Here is a 12,283-nt window from a genome sequence, read left to right as displayed (position 1 = left end):
AAGAAGGGAAAGATAAAATATAAGGAGAGAGAAGAGAAGAAGGAGAAGACAAATACTCCAAGGTAGAAGAAACAAGGGACTCCAGGGAGCTCAGGCAGGCTGGGAACACTTTTCTTCATCTTTCTTTCTTTCTTTCTTTCTTTCTTTCTTTCTTTCTTTCTTCTTCTTCTTCTTCTTCTTCTTCTTCTTCTTCTTCTTCTTCTTCTTCTTCTTCTTCTTCTTCCTCCTCCTCCTCCTCCTCCTCCTTCTCCTCACCTCTTCCTTCTTCTTCTTCTTCTCCTTCTCCTCCTTCTCCTTCTCCTCCTTCTTCTTCTTTCACATATCATTTATATTACTACACATACCTATAATAAACTACCTATAGCAAGAAGAACCATTAAATAATCAGGAATTATATAAATGTTACATTCATAGTGTTTTGGCTATTTGTATTTGGCAACCTTGAAGAGAACATCTTTCCTATCTTGGTGAGTCTAAAATTCTGAATGTAAATCAATATCTATCATATCTCATTTTTATTTCTTAAAACATCTATCTAGACCTAAACCTATCTTAACCCCTAAACAAGTAAGCTTAGTTGTAAAACTAAACTATCTGGTCTTCAACCCCATCAGAGACTTCAGTTATCTGAGTAGACAGGAAGTGCAGGTAAGCAGCTTCCAAAATGAGAAAATGACAGGGACAGTTTAATGCCTGAATAGTCACCCAAAATGCTCTATAATGTTGGAGCATCTTCTTCAGCTTTCTGCACCAATATATCTCATGGACATATTTGTGAGGCAGGAAGTATTGAGGACTTGCTTACCCTGTCTTAGCAGAGTTTGGCCATTGACTCTATCTGCATCCAAGCTTGCCCATTTTTAGGCAGGATTCTGTCTGTGGCATAAACAAACAAGGGCATTTTTTGCTCAGTGGCTGGTTTACCACTTTTGAAGCTGTCTCTGTTGCTTCACAAGTCCTTCTTCATTTAGGAAAGAATAGCTCATATAAGTTTCAAGCTGAATGCTTGTTTTTGTAAGAACAGGGGGGAAATGATCTTTCACTCAGAAACTTCACTCTTGTCTTGCCAAGAAGTTATTGCAATGAATCTACAAAATCACCAAGAGTGTGTTGTGGGTGTCAGGGTCTGGGACAAGCATGATCAAACCGCAGTGGCACTGCACTACTGAATTCTTAGGTTGTGGAGCTATCACTGAAGTTCTGCTATTCCTCCCAAAATGAATAATACAAGTTTGATAAAATGTGGAAGAGAGAACATAAAATGCACTGCCTTCCTGTGTGGAGAACCTACGGATTTCCATTACTCTGGAAAGTTATAATAAAAAACAGCTTCTCTTATCGTCTATTTTTCTACATCCCCACACTTTATAAAAATTCTTTGCAACTTCTCCCATGAGGAGCACAGACGTCTTTTCTTTTCTTTGGGCTTGGTCACGTGACTATCTTTGTTCAGTCAAGAGGTAGTAAAAAGCTCAGTGTTGCTCAAACAGTGTTTACACACTGAAGTTGGCTTCTTGTTACATGGCTCCATTTTGCTAGCCTGTGCTAGCTAAATGGAGAGGGACAGACCACCTGGAGAGACCTGCTAACGGAAGAGTAAATGGTGCATTAATATTTGTTTTCATAGCAAGCATGGCTTGTTATGTAGCAGGATGCAGCTACCTCGGTGTCCCAAATGAAGATTATTGTAATTGATATTTGTACTGCCACTACCTAGGGTGAAAATGACAGGCCAGTTTTTTTTTTGTTTTTTTTTTTTTATGAATTCATAAAGCTTGACTCTGAAGACATTTCTTTTCCTGACCTCTGTCAGTAGATAGAGCCTGCAGGGACTCAACTACCTAAACTTTTAAACGAACAGAACCCTCCATCAGACAGCTAAGAAACTGACATTTGTGAGCACCATTAGCATGGTAGATTAGTTGTTAATTTACCAGTATGACCTAATGATGCTTATTATCAGGCCTATAATAATTATTATGGCAGTATAACCTGCTAGCCATCAATCAAGTCACAGATACTTGTTATATTTTAAAATATCCTTAGTTGACCTGGGGCAGGGCAGATATTAATCCTCTAAACTACTTTGCATAGTGAGGCAGGTATCAGATACCTGTATCAATCCCATGGCATCTAGTTCTAATAATTTCTATCCAACTACCTCCCATCCATAATTCCATATACTTGCTAATGTCCTTTATCTGGGTCAAATCTCCATCCACACTGGCCATGTGTTTCTCTTCCATCCAACTCATGGTGGCCTTCTTCCCCTCTCTTCTCCTCAGGTCTCTCTTCTCCCCAATATTCTCTCTATCTCCCCATGCCCAGGAACCATAGCCACGCCTATCTCATTTTCCCTGCCCAGGTGTGATGGGCTTTCATTAATTAGCATCAAAATACATCAGACCAACCCCCAGCAGAAACGTGATTTCTTTTTGACATTTGTCAGTGTTATCACACTGTTTCTGAAATAAGAAATTACTGAACTAAGGTATGTAAAAAAGAATGGAAACTATTTAATTTCTGAAAAGGAGCATTAAGTCCTATAGTCAAAAGGTGAAAATCTATTCCTTACTTAATTAAAGGCACTACGTTCCTTATTCTAAAGAAAAACTGTTAAGAGTCCAGTGGTGAAATGGAAGCCATTGAGAGAAATGGTGCTGATGGAAATAGCTTGTGATGGGTAGGGTCTTGCCCCTCAGAAATAAATTTCTAGCCCTGAAGTTTACTAAACACTTGTCAAAGGGAGCATATCTAGACCCATAATAAGATGCATGTTTGTCTGCTAGGGAGCAAACAAAACAACCGACAAAATAGAATACTATGACAGTTGCCTCCACACTTACCTATGTTTGTGTTTCATCTACTTCTATTGAATGTACAAGACGTGCATATATTGTGTTTTTCTGATTTTTGCCCCAATATTGAGAAGTCATGCTGAGTGTACACACTATCCTTACATCTATAAACATGTGCATATTTATGACTGACGTCACCCTGTTTTTGTAGCTGTTGCAAGCATCCAGTGTATTTCATTTTGGGGCTCTTACAAGCTTTTGGTTATCTTTCTTCCTTTAACTTAAGAAACAAATGACTAGATTCAGACAGTACATGAGCATATCAAATACAGAACACAGAAACTGAAGAATAAAAACATTTCTCCTATCAGAATCAGTTCCTAGTTTATATGTGAGAGTCTCTATGCATTTACAAAGTGTGCAAGAGATTGTGCTACAGTAAGCACTTCTGTAACACAAGTGAGATCATATGACATTGGTAACCAGAGTCTTCAGTATGGTCCACTGATCACAGCATTCATGTTTAATAGGCGAAGTGAGTTGAAAAGAATTACAAATCTGAGCAGGTAAGACTACAGCCCTGGGCTCAGTGTTTGAACTAGCAGTAGTAGTTGGTCTATGCTGAAAGATAATGACTCTTAAATGCTAGCACTTGCATACAGAATTCACTTACTAAGGTTGGCACCCAGCTGTTCTACTTTGGTCTCTCTGCCTGTGATCAGATATGAGCCAACTGGCGGCAGGGGTGAGTGGGATGGGATGGGGTAGGGTGGGTGGGGTGGTTTTCTTAACTTACAGGTTATAGTCTGAGGGACCGCATAGCAGAGGTAGAACTGGATGCAGGAACTCAGGCCGAGTCCACAGAAGAGAGGATGGATAATGCCTTGCCTGCTTCCTCTGTCTTTCTCAGCAACTTTCCTTACACAGCCTCGGTCTACCTGGCCAGGGACGGCATTTCCTACAGCGGCTCGGGCCTTCGCTTGTGAACCAGCAATCAAGAAAAGCACTGCAGATGTATCTGAAGGGGGCAATCTCTCAGCTGAGCTTCCACCTTCCTAGATGTGTCAAGGTGACAAAACCCATCAGTACATGGGCTAACAGGTGGTGAGGAGTCTGTGCTGAAGGCCAAAGGCAGGAGTCCCGGGAGAGTGCAGCGTTGAGGTAAAACTCAGATGGCAGAGATATCACAAGGGGGCTTGCACTTTCTAAGGTCTCCTTAGCAGGCCACCAGAGAACCTTCTCCTTTGTCCTTCACTCCCTCCAGGGCCACGTTCTCCTCATCACCGCAACTGCTGTAGGAGGTCAGGCTGAGTCAGCAGCACCCACGAAATCCTGGACAGAGAGCTACTAGCAAGCTGTCACCTGTTTCTTCTATTGGCTAAGGAAAGTCACATGACCCAATCCAAGATCGGAACAGAGAGAATACAATTCCCTGCTCTAGCAGGCAGAACTCCCATAATACTTCCTGCTACCGCTCACCTAAGATTCAATCAGGAGAAATAATAGTGAGACACGATTAGAGAAAACAGGGATTTGAGTGTTAGCATTGACCCCTGAACAGTATAACCTTCCATGTCCTTGTTTTCTACATGAGTGCAATGGAAATATCATTTTCTTCAAAGAATGCTGGCTACTGAGAATTACACCTTATGAATGCTAATTATCCTGCACCCTTCTCCTATGAAATAATGTCAGTTAACATCATTATAATTATTATCATTATGATTGTTACCATTACTCAGGCCTTGAAACAACTCAAGTTTTTCTTCTCCTGACATTAAGCATATGCAATTTCTCCTCCATGGTTTGCTTTCAGATATGAAATACATCACTTATACCCATAAACATGGGCCAAGCCAAATAAAATAAAAATTGTAGAACGCATGTCCTTCTGTGTTTCTCGTGGCCCGGCCCCCATAGCTCTTGAGAAGGGCAATGTGAAATGAACGGCAGTTATGGAAGGAGGGAAATTCATAGAAACAATAGATGCAGGAAGAGATTCCCTACAGCCGGTCCTCAGGAAAATGAGTGGCTTCTCTTCCAAGGCCTGTTTCTTTGGAAAATAGATTGTTTGGAAAGACTGGTTGTAGACTGGTCGCCCATGCTGGGACAGGCTGTCTGTGGTAGTGCTCCAGTTTGCAGACACAGGAGTCACTCAGTTGTTCTCAGCTTGTCTCCGTATTTCTTTTGTTTCCCATTTAGTGTCCTGTTTCAGACTCTCTTGGCATTTAAGTAAAGAAGGTGTGCATTTATTTTTATGATGCATACTACTGGGTCAGCTAAAAAAAAAAAGCCTCAAGGCATTTCCCCACCAATTGATCGGCTAATTGGAGCTATTTGTGTTTGTTTCTTATGCAAATAAAGTAATTACCTTAATTATCCACTGAGATGAACTCTTCCCTTTTTCATTGAAGACATTCCTGAGTAACAATTTAACTTATTTCAGAAAGAACATGTCATAAAAGCCCAATTTTTAATCTAATAATTACCAATAATAAATGTAATTATTATAGATGTTTATTTCCATATACTTTCTTTTTAGGATTCATTTAGACTCAGTTTTATAAATTAGCTGTTATTTACTCTCCATTTTTACCAAAAATCACTTTTGATATTTCGTGTGTGTGTGTGTGTGTGTGTGTGTGTGTGTAGTGCACAGGTGTGGGCACACATGTGCACGCACCTGTGTATGCATGTATGGAGGACCAAAGTTGACATAGGATGACTTCTTTAATTACTCACTATTTACTGTGGTATGGTTTCACAGTTTTGACTAATAGCTCACCTGCTCACTCCAGGATCCCTGAGTACTCAGCTTTCAGGCTCCTTTCCTGCTTGTTGGTTGGTCCTTTTATGTGGACTGTGTGGATCTAAGACCCAGTCTTCGCATTTGTATGGTAAACGGTTTCTCTACTGTGCCACCCATCTCTTGGTATTTTCTATATATGACTTAACTGGCTTCTGTGATGCTAGAGATTAAAGCGCGAGCCTTTCACTTGCTGGACAAGTACTCATCCTGCCACGGTGTATGATTGTGCGTTATCATCCAAGTGCCACGGAAAATGTTAGCTGGAGACTGACAAGAGCTTCAGAGCTTTTTGGCAGGAAGGTAGAGTGATGCGGGAAGTGAAAACACAAATGGATGAACTGTTACTTTTATCTACCCTTCCACCCCAGGACCCTTCCTGGTCCCCCTCCCTACACTACTGTGAGGTTGACCTTTCCCACTGGCAAGTGAGGAGATGACGCGTTGCTTGGAGTTTCCAAACAAGGCCTGTTTACCATCACATGGTTTCACAAAGTCAGTTTTGTTGTTTTTGTTGTTGTTTTGTTTTTGTTTTTTCCCTGCAATCCAGAAAAAGCATTAGCAGCAAGCACTGGGCTGGGAAGATGGGTGCTTACTGAGCTATGCCTATCTCAGCTGTTCAGGAAGCCGCTCTACTAAACATAGCCGGCCCCCACCCCCTTCAGAGCAAGTCCCAGCTGGCGAAGCACACCTGGCTCTTCTTTGGCAGCCTCTTTGTGTGAGTGACTGAGTGGCAGCTGAGAAAGCCCTCCAAGAATGAGGACCTGCGGCCAAGTCCTTCGCTTCTGTAGCTTCAGTGAGCAGCTCTGCGTCATTTTCCTAAAGCCCTGACACTCCTCAAGATAACTCAATCCAAAGGACAGATACAACCCGGCAGTCCTTTCTGATCCGAGCATCCATTCCAGAAAGACATGTTGTGCTCAGCTTATAGGGATCTTTGTGGATCACAGGGCTCTCTCAGGGTTCCCTGCTTGTTCAGTGAGCACAATATTGGCATTATTATTTGCACATTTCTGAAGCTTTACCATGGCGAAAACAAAACATACAAAAAACAAAACAAAACAAAAAAACAAGAAACCCCCTCGGTCTCCCTCTTGAGGGAAGGCAGCTTTCCTTAAGAGCAAAAGCTGTGGAACTTTCCTAATATAAACGTGCACACAAGGTTCGTAATATAAAACCCCTGCAGGCATGCCTTGATGTCTCCCTTCTGGCTTAAACTGCTGGGTGTGACTAGTTTAAAAGCTGTCAAAATGACATAAAACAGTTATTAAACCCACTGGCTGCCTCACTGCCAGAGGGCAATATTGTTCCATAAATAGTCTGTACTGCAATAGTGCTCAGGGCAAGACTAAGCCATCAACCTAAGGGAGGGAGGGAGGCTTTTGTAGCACACGGTAAAATGCAATCACGTATGGAGTCCCACACATGAATAAACGGACCCATTTTTTTTTTTTTTCAGCAGCAATTTGGGCCACTAGGTACGAGCAAAACACAGGTACTCCGTATCTATCTGAGCACCTAAGTGAACATGTAATTGCACAATGAGCCTTTCACAGCAACTCAATTAAACATGTAAATTATTGTCTAATGTCCCCAGCAGCCAAAGAATATTTTCCGTGTCTGATGTCATTATCCTCTATCATGCATTTGTGCATCAAAGTACACATTTCTGTAATTAAATGGCAATTATTTTTACTTCCATCCCATTAGTAATATTTAAAATCACAAGTATTTTTCTCTCTGGTGCTTGAATTCATTAGTGGAAGCACCCGTTATGGAATTAGTGGGTGTCCATAGGGGCAGTCTTTTAGCATCTATGTCTTTGGGATGGTAAACTGAAAATGGGGTTCTTTAGGGAACAAAATTATATAAGTAAGTAATTCTGAAATCTTTTGGAGGAACTCCCTGCAGCATTTTCTTGGAGATGAATGCTGATAACTTTTACAAATTAGCAAACTTAAAAATTAACAGCCAATAATTATTTGTTCCCTTAAAAAAATAACTTGCCTATCTCAAGGAACTGGAGTGATTGTTTCTTTTGTATAGTTTATGTCTTTGGTTGTGAAAAGTGAATGACAATATTAGGCATCTCTCTGTGGGTTAGGAAGGACAACAGAGAGATGTGAGGCCCTCGCTGACTTTGGATGAGTGCCTTGGCAGCTCATGTGAGAGTATGCTGACCCTTGACGTGATAATGTTGGGAGGTAGGGCTTGAAGACGGTAACTAGGCTCAGATGAACTCTTGCTATTGGGGGCTATGATGCTGGAATTTGCATTCTCACAAAAAGAGGTAGAGAAACTGCAGCTCCTTCTGCTCTTGTTCCTCCATGTGAAGACACACTGAGGTCTAAGTGAGGAATTGGGAACATGCCAGGAAAATAATTTCCTGGCATCCTCACCATGGGCTTCCAGCATCCAAAGTGCATGAGCAAAAGATATCTGTTGACTAGGTAGATAGCCTGGCCTATGATATTTGTTACATCAGCAGAAATTGACTAGGACATGTAAAGAGGCATTTTCTACAGTAGATGGTAGAATTCACTATAATTCAGACAAATTTTGGATCATTCCAAGAGAATTTAAGTAATCAACCATCCAAGTAGTCAAGAAAGGAAAAAGAATCTTCTATGCTACGGGACAGTAAGATCCTGACTTCTAGGTAGAAATAAGAATTCAGTAGAGTCAGAAAAAGTTTAGTCAATTAAGTATGAGTGAGTGCCCTAGTCAAATGCACACAGAGTTGAAGCTCCAACAGAATCGCTCTGATTATCCTGAAAAGTAACTATCGCTGGTTCCACACCAGGGTCTTTATTACTCAGTAGCGTGCGAGAGGCTCCAAAGATGCAAAACACACAGGCTCACATAGGATGCTCCTTCCATTATGTTATGTTTCAATTTTGTTTTTCTAAATGATTGTGCTTGCGGGAAAGAGGCTGTTTCAGTTATGTTCTGAAGTTCTAAATGACTTCAAAACTCAAACCAATCCAATCGATTCCTCAGTAATTGGCTTAGGAGAAACTGAGACAAGACCAATGCAAACCAAGTGCTGTTACATAAATCATAATTACCCCTGCAACCATCTCCAATAATGTGAGGCGCTAACCAGCTGACTACCAATTTGGAGACGACTTGCATTTGGGTGTGTGACAGGCAGCAGGAATAGGGAGGGAGAGGGCTGGCAGCAACAGTGGGACATGTGATAAGGACGTGGGCAGGATATCATCTATAATTACCCGGACGTGAAAAGGTAGGCACCGGGAGGCTGCTAGTGCACTCGTCATTAATAGCAGAGTGCTGCATATACGTTTAATCTTTCCATCTCATTCTAAGCTGCAGAATTCATCTGGAATGCCTGTGGATCTTTCTCTTCTCCTTCAGATGGCAAAAACATTTTTTTGTATGTGCAACAAGGAGCAGGTGTTGTTGCTTATTCAAATTCAGAATCTGTTACCAGCTTCCCCCTAGAGCCCCCCTTCCAAGCCAGCATCCTTCTGCCTTCTCTTGCTACCTAATCTTCTGTATTCTCATTACAGCAAACATTTTAAGGAGAGGCACTCGTGTCCTTCCACATGATGCAATCTTTAACAATGATATTTTGCTTCGGGATTAGGGGTTAAAAAATCAATATGATATGTGACCTCCTTGTGATTTTTTTCCCCTGAAACCAAGAAGGAAAGTATTCCACTTAGTGCAGTTTTAATTAAACTGAATACATTATAAAACACTCTCCTAATTTGCTTTGCCTAGAAAATGTTTTTTAAAGTGTTACAAATCAATCAACTAATTGAGCTATGTAGTAGGATATGCAGATGGCATCTCCTTACTGTTTCCACTCTGCTGATCAAGGGTCTCTTCACAGACATGGCTTGTGCGGCCTGGAGATGTGCGTTTTATGGTACTGTGCAGGAGTTCTGAGTAGTGACAAAGGTTTTCAAGGAACGGCACTGACAAATACACTGACCTCAAATAGAAGGCACAAGGTGATAGTAATAGAAAAGAAACATGGGTGGCTTCATGCAGCGCCAGTCACCATGTAGTCTAGATTGGACCAAGGGCCTATGACATTATCTGCTCATTCAGGGTGGTGCCAGAGAGAACAAGGTAATACCTGCCACAGTAAAGTGTCCCCCACCCCCAGTCTCATCCTGAGGACTTAACATGCCACCTGCTGTGCTTTCTTAGTTTCCTGTCCTATACAGTAATTAGGTATGGGACACTCTGCCCAGTGTTGGTTGGTAAGACTTGCAAGTGAGTGGGAGGTGTGAGATCTTTGCACTTATATATGTTGAGGTCCATAGTGGAATATATGACAAACAGAAGTGAAAACTAAAGTGTCTCTGCCCTCAAGGGGCAAAACTGACATTTCCTAGTTAAGTAGGAGAACTGATATTGTGCATGAATGAGATAAACATGAGAAATATGTTCCTATGAGATGGGCTGAGGCCTTTGTAGAGCAATCAGAGGGTGGAGCACAGGGATGCTGCAGACCTCATGTGAGGGATCAAGGCGAAATCAATCTGTAAACTCCCCCCATCTTTGTCAGCTGCCTAGTCATTCTATGTTTCTTCTTGGACTGTTCTTTCCAGCATTAAATTATATATTCAAACTTTTTACAAGTGGGACTGTCAGTCTAATTTAAAGCATTGCTTTGTGTTATACACTCACTATATATTCTGTATAAACCATTGTCATCCTTGAGGAAGCTCTACACATGATTAATTTTATGTGCTTCCTATGATAGTATTAACTAGTTTTTATGACACAAACTGTCCATACACATATTCAGGCTATTTCTCACCCATCTTTCCCACTTTAACCCAGAATCATTTTCTCTTTATGCAAATCTTGCTCTCCTGTCTTATCTGTGCACATCTAAAATTGGTGTAGGACATTGTAAGGATACACTGTGCATACTGTAATTAAATAAGAACATTTATGCCAGATACTGAGCTTTGAGAGGTCTCAGATTAGTGAAGAATTCTTGGATGGAATTAAAGAAAAATTGTATATATACATGTTGTATATATACATAATGTATATACATATATATGTACACACACACACACACACACACACACACACACACATCCAAAAAAGCCAGGCAAAGTGGAAAATCCCTCCATGGAATGGCAGCTTCAAGGCTTAATGCAATACATGATAACATGGTCTATTTTAGTTCAGAAAAAGAAGAAGAAGAAGAAGAAGAAGAAGAAGAAGAAGAAGAAGAAGAAGAAGAAGAAGAAGAAGAAGAAGAAGAAGAAGAAGAGCATTTTATTAAAAGAGAAACCAAGGAATCATGCCATGAAAAATAGAAGTGGGAGGCCTAGATGCCTCTGAAGTCAATTCTTTGATCTAGAAATTCATAATGAGACTGGGAACAACCTGCAATTAGGTTGCTCAGACTGGAGAAGAGTCTGTCTGTCTGTCTGTCTGTCTGTCTGTCTGTCTGTCTGTCTCTCTCTCTCTCTCTCTCTCTCTCTCTCTCTCTATCTATCTATCTATCTCGCGCGCGCGCGCTCATGTGTGTGTGTGTGTGTGTGTGTGTGTGTGTGTGTACAGAGAAACCAAAGGTAAAGAACAGGGAACATATTTTATTGACAGCATTAGAGTTTTGTTTCCTCCAATCGAATATAGGGACATCATATACTTTTTCTCTTGAACCATTTCCAAAAGATATCTAAAAAAATGTTTGAAGTGCTGAATTTTGTAATTTAAGGGTTCTTTAAAAGAAAATGCTATCTTTTCCTTACTGTTAAAAGTACTAAACTATCCAAATCTAAGGGGATTTCAATTCATTCTTTAGAAAGTAGTTTTGTATAAAAGAAAGCACTTAATATTAAAGAGAAAGCATACTCAATTCCTTATAAAGCGGAATGAATCTTGACTTTGCAAAAAGGTTGCTATCTACTCTATACCTGTTTGGCAAGCAGGGCAGATAGATAAGTGCTGTCAAAGAAAATTTGCCCTTTTAATAGTTATAAAGAGAGATGCTTTTCTGAAGATCAAATATTTTGTGAAGACTTTCCCAAACTATAAAGTGCTAGAACAATATGAAACATAATCTATTTATATTCATTAGTATTTATAAGCAACTAGCAGGCTAGGCATGAACCTAACAATAACACTACAATTTAAAGATGACATCCTAATACCTAGGACTAGATCCCCAGGAGAGATTATACTGAAACTAGCTTCTGGGTTGTAGTGCAAAAGCATAGAAATGGAAGGACTCTAAACATGACAAGTGCCAGTAGAGAGGAAAGTTAATGAAAAGCTTCCATTTCCTGATTTATATAAAAAGTCATCCAATTCCTCAATTCAGCCACTATTCTGTCTTAAGTTTGCTTTCTACTGTTGTGATTAAACACCATGACTACAAGCAAATTTGGAAGGACAGGGTTGATTTCAGCATACAGTTTATAGATCATTATGGAGGGAAGTCAGAGCTGGACCTCAAGGCAGGGATCAGAGGCAGGGAAAGAAGCAGAGGCCACGGAATAGCACTGCCTAGTGGCTTCCTTTTCCTGGCTGCTCAGACTCTTTTCTTATACCATTTAAGACCATCTGCCAATGGTTGGGGCACCCACAGTGGGCTCGGCCCTCCACATCACTCATTCATCAAGACAGTGCCCTACAATCTTGACTATGGGCCAATCAGATTGAGGCATTTCTTAACTGA

General features: G+C 40.7%; 1 protein-coding gene across 1 annotated transcript in view; it reads right to left on the bottom strand.

Annotated features, from left to right (window-relative positions):
- The window catches only part of Macrod2 (mono-ADP ribosylhydrolase 2), a 1,925,774-nt gene that overhangs the window by 281,761 nt on the left and 1,631,730 nt on the right, over positions 1-12,283 (bottom strand). The window lies entirely within an intron of this gene.

This window comes from Acomys russatus, chromosome 4, assembly GCF_903995435.1.
Source record: "Acomys russatus chromosome 4, mAcoRus1.1, whole genome shotgun sequence".
NCBI lineage: Eukaryota > Metazoa > Chordata > Mammalia > Rodentia > Muridae > Acomys > Acomys russatus.
This window is presented reverse-complemented; position numbering and strand designations above follow the sequence as displayed.